Below are 7,500 nucleotides of genomic sequence, written 5' to 3'. Positions count from 1 at the left end.
GACAAACACTTTGAAGTAGACATATATACACATTACACTTCGAGAAGGTAGAGCGAATAAGATATAGAGATAGATAAATGTTTTTTTTATTTTTTATATAAATTTTGTTACATACTCATCCAATATAGATTTATTTTATTGGAGTTCAGCAATTTTAGTTTTAAAAGTATAGAAACTTTATTCTGGTGTGACTTAATATTTACTTAATTCATACTTATCAAATACTTATCACATATTGACAAGCTGAGTATTTTGAAGAGTGTGTACGGCTAAAATTAAATTGTGGGGCTTATGTGCGGCTTAGAATACGATTATGTATGAAGGTAATATTGATGTGTTTTTAAAAATTGGTATTTTGACTTTGAGTTAAACATATCGTTTTTTTTTTTTTTTTAATTGGTTTGCTGGTTTTCTTATTTTTCTATGTAATTATAGTACTTATTTTAGTTAAAAGCTTTATTAGAGAAGATGGCTACTTTATTTACTTAAAACTTCTGTTACTTTATTAAAGAAGATGGCTACTTTATTTACTTAAAAACTCTAGATTATTTTATTAGTGAAGATGGCTAAACTATCTAGATCTGGATTGAACTGGTAACTGAGCGTGTTCACAAAAACCCGTGTGATTAATGAATCCGTTTTGAAAGATATAAAAAGCACTTGTAATGACAATCCTTTTATAGGCTTTTTTATTAACTTTGTTTCGTGAGACTTTAAAAAATGAAGAGTAAGCCTATTATGTTTTTGTTTTTTTTTTCAAACGAGATATTTTCATGATAAGCCTATTATTGATTTTTTTTTCTTTCTTCCAACAAGCTATTTTCATGATATTCTCAACTCGTTCACCACTGAGAGCACCCTTTAAAAAGTCGTTAATGAGCATACGTGAATATTTGTGAATGAGTGCTGGTAAAAATGTGAATGAGTACCCGTGAATTTGTGAATGAGTACTCGTAAAAATGTGAATGAGTACCCGTGAATATTTGTGAATGAGTACCCGTGAAAATGTGAATGAGTACCCGTGAAAATGTGAATGAGTACCCGTGAATTTGTGAATGAGCACTCGTAAAAAATGTGAATGAGTACCCGTGAATTTGTGAATGAGTATTCGTAAAAAATGTGAATGAGTACCCGTGAATTTGTGAATGAGCACTCGTAAAACAATGTGAATGAGTACTCGTAAAGAACTCGTAAAAAATGTAAATGAGCACTCGTAAAAAAAATGTGAATGTGCACTCGTATAACATGTGAATGAGCAATCGTAAAAGAAATAGTGAATGAGGACCCGTAAAAAATAGTGAATGAGGACTCGTAAAAAAATAGTGAATGAGGACTCGTAAAAAAATGTGAATGAGCACTCGTAAAAAATTAGTGAATGAGGACTCGTAAAAAATGTGAATGAATACTCGTAAAAAATGTGAATGAGCACTCGTATAACATGTGAATGAGTACTCGTAGAAAAAAATAGCGAATGAGTACTCGTAGAAAAAATAGTGAATAAGTAGTCTTGAATTCGTGAATGAATTGAATCCTTCAAGAGGCCTTCAAAGTTTTAGATAGTAGCCGTTTCCCATCGTGTCTGCCTCCCCCCCTCCCCCCTCCCCCCCCCATCCCCTTTGAATGTATGGGAATATTATGGGAATATTAGGTCTGAAATATGAGGCCGTTATGCAAATCCTCATAACCTTGGTATGCCATGTTGTTCTTTCGTCGCGTGCGCATAGTTCCCTCTCGGGGGGAAGGGGGGAGGGGGGGAAGGGGGAAGGGGGGGAGTATGTTGTGGTTGGGAGTGCATGGTAAGTGTGACTAATGAGTCTGAGCTCAGTGTAACAGGAGATACTGTTATCCCACGGTGCAGTATTGCATCTGCAACGGTAAGCTTCGATTGGGTGATTCAAGTGGCTCGGTCGAATTCACCGGGGGCGAGTGTGGAAGAGATTTGAATGGGAATTGAAGAGTTGCACAGTGGAAGATTAATGGTTGCGTGTATTATTGTCATCAAGTTAATATTGTTGTATTGTTATTATGGATATTGATGTTGTTGTTATTATGGTGATGATGATGAGGATTTTATTATTATTATTATTATTGTTAGTATGTCGTCATTATGATTGTCAGTAATAGATAGTAATTGCAGTGATGGTTATCATTATCGTTATTGTTATCATTAGTAACTTTATTATGATCATTATCATCGTTATCATCATAATTGTTATTATTATTATTATTGTTGTTAAGATTATCATCATATTTTTATAATTGTCATTATTATTATTATTGTTATCATTATTATTATTATTATCATTATTATTATTATAAATATCATTATCATTATTATTATTATTATTATTATTATCATCATTATCATTATCATTATTATTATTACTGTTATTACACACATATCTGAGCCGGGGATTCATAATCTATCGCAGCTCAATCTAGAACCTCAAGTCTTGAAAGTGGACACCAGTGTTCCAGCTGCGATCTCTCCTGCAGAAAGTGTGATGACTTCTTTTTAGTGTAGAACTAGGAAGAAGAAGAAAAAAAATGATTATGTAAAGATGTATATGTTTAAAAGCTGATAGGAATTTTTTTAGGCCTATTTGTGACATGGGAGACGAATCAGCTGTTGAGTAGTGAACAAGACATCCAGGTTCTTGTTGATTTCGTCTTCGTCTCTCCTCCTGCTCTACCCCTCCCTCCCTCTCCTTCCTCTTCCTCTCTCTCCTGATCTCCTCCTCCCTCCCTCTCCTCCCTCTTCCTCTTTCTCCTCCTGCTCTCCTCCTCCCTCCCTCTCCTCCCTCTTCCTCTCTCTCCTCCTGCTCTCCTCCTTCTTCCTCTCCCCTTCTGCTCTACCCCTCCCTCCCTCTTCCTCTCTCTCCTCCTCCCTCCCTCTCCTCCCTCTTCCTCTTTCTCCTCCTGCTCTCCTCCTCCCACCCTCTCCTTCCTCTTCCTCTTTCTCCTCCTGCTCTCCTCCTCCCTCCCTCTCCTCCCTCTTCCTCTTTCCCCTTCTGCTCTACCCCTCCCTCCCTCTCCTCCCTCTTCCTCTCTCTCCTCCCTCTTCCTCTCTCCCCTTCTGCTCTACCCCTCCCTCCCTCTCCTCCCTCTTCCTCTCCTCCCTCTTCCTCTCCTCCCTCTTCCTCTTTCTCCTCCTCCCTCTCTCTCCTCCCTCTTCCTCTCTCTCCTCCTGCTCTCCTCCTCCTCCTCCTCCTGAGGGGAATGTTGAGAAGGGAATTTCGATCATGGTGGATAAAAAGGATAATTATTATGGTCTTGATGGGAGTAATGAATATGATGATGATCTGATGATTATGATGATGAATTTAATTGGAATGGTGATGATATGGGGGTCATGGTGATTGAGTTGTTTGTTTGTTTTCTCTAAAATTCTAAAATCTTATCTATTTTTTTCATATTTATTTAACTATTTATCGGATCTTAGATATATACAGCTGTATCCTCTTATTGTGGAGGACACATAAGGTGAATGTTGTATATCGCTTCTCACCGACGATATATCACGCTTGGGTGATACATCTGATGATACATCGCACCTGGATGATGAATATGTGTCCTTGGATCATCTGCCGACGGCAAATGTCACTGCCAGAAAGGGGTGATTGATGGCAACCACTTACGGGTGGAGCGATCGATCGATTTTGGGGGATTTGAGATGTGGTTGGCGTGCGGGTGGTGGCTTTTAAGTCTGTTTGTTTGTTTGTTTGTCTGTTGTCTTTTATTTATGTCTGTTTGTTTGTTGTTTTTAATCTCTGTCTGTTTGTCTGTTGTCTTTTATTTATGTCTGTTTGTTTGTTTGTTGTCTTTTATCTCTGTTTTTTTGTTTGTCTGTTGTCTTTTATCTCTGTATGTTTGTTTGTTTGTTTGTTGTCTTTTATCTGTTTGTTTGTTTGTTTGTTGTCTTTTATCTCTGTCTGTTTGTCTGTTGTCTTTTATCTCTGTCTGTTTGCTTGTCTGTCTTTGTCTGTCTATTTATCTATCTTTCAATTGACGTGTCTAAGATGTATGTTTGTCTGCGTGTTTTTTTATATTTTTATTTGTGGTTGTGAGATTGTGTTCGTCTTCTTGTTTGGTTTGTGTGTGAATGTGAATATGGATGTGTGTGTGTGTGTGTGTGTGAGAATATCTGTGTGCGTGTGTATTTGTGTGCGTGTGCGTGTTTGCGTGTGTGTGTTTGTGTGTGTGTGCGTGTTTGCGTGTGTGTGTTTGTGTGTGTGTGCGTGTTTGTGTGTGTGTGTCTGCGTGTGCGTGTGTGTGTGCGTGATTGCGTGTGCGTGTGTGTGTTTGTTTGTATGTATGTATGTATGTATGCATGCATGCATGTGTCTGTGTCTGTGTCTTAAGCGCGTTCGTGTACGTGTTCATGCATGCGTGTATGAATATGAACCACTCTGCCTCGCACTCCAAAGCACTACCACGAACCACGAACGATGCTCCACAGATGCGTCTTCATGATCGCTCGCTGAATTCGCACCTTCGCTGAGAACTCGGGTTGTCGTCTCGCTGACTCAGTGTGTGGGTCGTTTTAGCTGGCTGACACGAGATCCTGCTGACTGGGGCCGGTGATGACGGTGTGTTTGTGTTGTGTGTTGTGTGTGTGTTGTGTGTGTGTTGTGTGTGTGTTTTGTGTTGTGTGTGTGTGTGTGTGTGTGTGTTGTGTGTGTGTGTGTGTGTGTGTAGGCTATATGTGATGTATAAATGTTTGTGTTTGTGCATGTATTGTTTATGTATATGTTCTGCATATATGTATACTCATATGTGTATGTATTGTGTATGTGCATGTTTGTGTATGTGTATATGTGTATATATGCATATGTATATGTTATGTTATGTATTGTTTATGTATGTCGACTGTAGTAGCCAATGTACTGTATATAAGTATCTGTTTTTTTTATTATTTGTATATGTTTATTTATGAAGGAAGGAAGAGGAGAAAAAGAGACGTAGATGGCTGGTTGGTTAATTGATTGATTGGTTGGTTGGATGGTTTGTTGGTAGGTTGGTTGAATGGTTGGTAGGTTAATTGGATTGTTGGTTGGATGGTTAGCTGGTTGGTCGGTCGTTAGGTAGGTTCATTGGTTAGCTGGTTGAATGGTTGGTTGGATGGTTAGTTTGTTGGATGGTCGTTAGGTAGGTTGGTTGGTCGGTCGTTAGGAAGGTTGATTGGTAAGTTGGATGGTCGTTAGGTAGGTTGACTGGTTAGCTGGTTGGATGGTTAGCTGGTTGGTCGGTCGTTAGGTAGGTTGACTGGTTAGCTGGTTGGTAAGTAGAAAGTTTACACAAGATATATATTTAGAATGAGTCAAGGCTGGAGACTTTTTTCGTATAGCTAACTGTACTTAATTAATTGTAAGTGTCGTGAGCATAATTAAACTTGTAAATTATTTTTATAAACTAAAAAGAGCCCAACATAAACTACTTATTTACAGCTAATTTTCTCCCCGAAGTGTATTTAGAGGAACACCTGATTCAGAAGAACAGTTAGAGAAGATTGAATAGATGAACGTTTGTTTTTTCTATTTTATATTTACTTATTTTATTTTATCTATTTATTTTTTTTTTCTATTTCATATTTATTGATTTTATTTTATATATTTATTTTTTCTATTTTATATTTACTTATTTTATTTTATTAATCATTTGTTTTTTGTATTTTATATTTATTGATTTTATTTTATTTATCTATTTATTTTTTTATTTAATATGTACTTATTTTATTTTATTTATTTATTTATTTATTCCATTTTAGATTTACGTATTTTATTTATTTATTTATTTTGTATGAGATGACGAAACCCGACATGAATGCGACAGAAGGACAACCGGGATGATGATTTCCTTCTTTATGATGGTGGGAGGGAAGGGAGGGAGGGAGGGGGTAAGAGGGGAGGGAGGGAGGGAGGGGGTAAGAGGGGAGGGAGGGAGGGAGGGGGTAAGAGGGGAGAGAGGGAGGGAGGGAGGGAGGGAGGCGATAGTGGTGGGGAGGGAAGGAGGGAGGGAGGAAAGGGATAGTGATGGGGAGGGAGGGAGGGAAGGGGGTAAGAGGGGAGGGAGGGAGGGAGGGGATGGTGATAGGGAGGGGCTAATAGAGGTGGGAAGGGGGTAAGAAGGGAGGGAGGGAGGGAAGGGAGTAGGAGGGGAGAGGTGGAGGAGGGAGGGGGTAGGGGGTAGGGGCAGGGAAGGGGTGGAGAGGGGAGAGGGGATAAGATGGGGTAGAGGAGGGAGGGGATGAGTTGGGGGTGGGGGTAGGGAGGAAGGGATGGGAGGGGACTAGGAAGAGGAGGGAGGGGGCAAGGAAGAGGAGGGAGGGCGGGGAAAAGGGAATAGGGAACGAGGAAGGGATGGGTCAGGGGAAGGGAGAGGAGGGAAGGAGGGAGGGAGGGCATTGGGTAAGGACAGAGTAGAGAGAGGAACAAATGTAAGGGAAAGAGAAGGGCAGATGGAAAGGAGGGGCGTGGTAGGGGAAGGGGGGCGGGGGGCGGCAGAGGGGGAAGGGAGGAGGAAATGAAGATAGTAGAGTGGAGTGGAGTGGAGTGAGTAGTGTGGTGTGGAATGGTGTGGTGTGGTGTGATGAGGTTGAGAGTAGAGGAGAAAGTGGAGTGGTGAATAGTGGAATGGAAGGAAGTGGAGAAGAGACTGGAGTGGAGTATAGTGGAATAGACTGGAGTGGATTATAGTGGAATAGAATGGAGTGGAGTATAGTGGAATAGAATGGAGTGGAGTATAGTGGAATAGACTGGAGTGGAGTATAGTGGAATAGACTGGAGTGGAGTATAGTGGAATAGACTGGAGTGGAGTATAGTGGAATAGAATGGAGTGGAGTATAGTGGAATAGAATGGAGTGGAGTATAGTGGAATAGAATGGAGTCGAGTACAGTGGAATAGACTGGAGTGGAGTTTAGTGGAATAGACTGGAGTGGAGTATAGTGGAATAGAATGGAGTGGAATATAGTGGAATAGACTGGAGTGGAGAATAGTGGAATAGGTGAAGAGACTGGAGTGGAGTATAGTGGAATAGGAGAAGAGACTGGAGCGGAGTATAGTGGAATAGACTGGAGTGGAGTTGACTAAACCCGAATAGAGGAGTGGAGTGGAGTGGAGTGGAGAGCCAGGATCGTGGACGGGGCAGCGAGTGAGAGGCGAGCGAGCCGGGCCTCCCACGCCGCAGCTGACTCAAGCTGAAACTCGTCCTACTTGTTCCACACGCCCGCCTGAACGCCCGTCCGCCCAAACGCCCATCCGCACGCCCACACGCCCGCCCATACGCCCGAACGCATCATCATCATCATCATCATCATCGTCATCATCATCGTCATCATCATCATCACCATCATCATCATCACCATCATCATTAGCATCATCACCACCATCATCATCACCATCACCATCATCACCACCACCACCATCATCGTCATCATCATCATCATCATCACCATCACCATCATCACCACCACCATCATCATTATCACCATCATCATCACC

General features: G+C 40.8%; 1 protein-coding gene across 1 annotated transcript in view; it reads left to right on the top strand.

Moving 5' to 3' along the window:
• LOC122258188 (uncharacterized) overlaps positions 1-7,500 on the top strand; it is a gene marked incomplete in the record, with an annotated part of 191,567 nt that overhangs the window by 37,959 nt on the left and 146,108 nt on the right.

The sequence above is a fragment of the Penaeus japonicus genome, unplaced genomic scaffold (assembly GCF_977035675.1).
Source record: "Penaeus japonicus unplaced genomic scaffold, GWHDUDI00000001_assembly GWHDUDI00000041, whole genome shotgun sequence".
NCBI classification, from domain to species: Eukaryota; Metazoa; Arthropoda; class Malacostraca; order Decapoda; family Penaeidae; genus Penaeus; species Penaeus japonicus.
Note: the sequence above shows the minus strand (reverse complement) of the source record. Positions and strands in the feature narration are given on the sequence as shown.